We start from the raw sequence: 963 nt of genomic DNA, 5'->3' as shown, positions 1-963 counted from the left end.
CATTGATTGATTGAAAATATGACTTACAATGGATGCCTTGTGCGATGCACAATTATAAGTACTAGACGCCAACCCGGTCTAGGCCTAATATATTGCAAACCACTATTAAAATTAAGAAAGTAATTTCGAAACATTTCTACAAATACGTAAATGTTCATTACAAAGATGTTCATTTATAAGATACACATGAAGGACAAACTGCGGCTCCAAAAATGGAAAATGTGATTATATTGTTCCATATATATATGGATCCTAGAAATTTCACTATCAAGTTATGAAACGGTAAGATTGAAATGGGGACTTACCTTACCTTTGCATAAATCTGTAATATTTTTTCTTCTGGGTGTACGGGCTAGCCTGAAGGATTTATAGATCACCTTTTGGTATTTCAGTATCCGTTGGTCTATACCCTTTGTACCTGAATGGAAATTTTCTCACAGAAACGAATTAGTATAAATAGCATCCAACCAAACACTTATGACGTACAGGAAAGAACAACATTACATCTTTACATTAAGATAGAAGCAGTAGTTAAAAGGTAGTACATTATTAGTTCTACAATTGGCAAGTTCTATGTTGTAATTATGTTTCTGTCATGGATGTATGTTCCTGCTCTTATGTTGTATTCTGGAAAATTGCAACATCTTATATCTCCCATGATTCTAAAAAATGACGCTAATGTTTGTACAAAGAACAATTACCTCTCAAAAGAAATATAAGACACATGTGTAAAGATGATAAGTATTAAGGTCAAATTTATAATAGTAAAAATGGATGAACTAACTCATGTGGCCAAGGTCTAAAATGTTATGACATTTATATCTATGAAACCATATAAATAAAATATACCTAAACCATAGAAGGATTAAAACAGATATAATTATGGACGGGTTAAACCACCAAAAACTTAGGTGATAGCCCAAACATGCAAATTATTAGTTGAAAGAATATTCCAACAATAAT

The sequence above is a fragment of the Triticum aestivum genome, chromosome 7A (assembly GCF_018294505.1).
Source record: "Triticum aestivum cultivar Chinese Spring chromosome 7A, IWGSC CS RefSeq v2.1, whole genome shotgun sequence".
In the NCBI taxonomy this organism is placed as follows: domain Eukaryota; kingdom Viridiplantae; phylum Streptophyta; class Magnoliopsida; order Poales; family Poaceae; genus Triticum; species Triticum aestivum.
Note: the sequence above shows the minus strand (reverse complement) of the source record.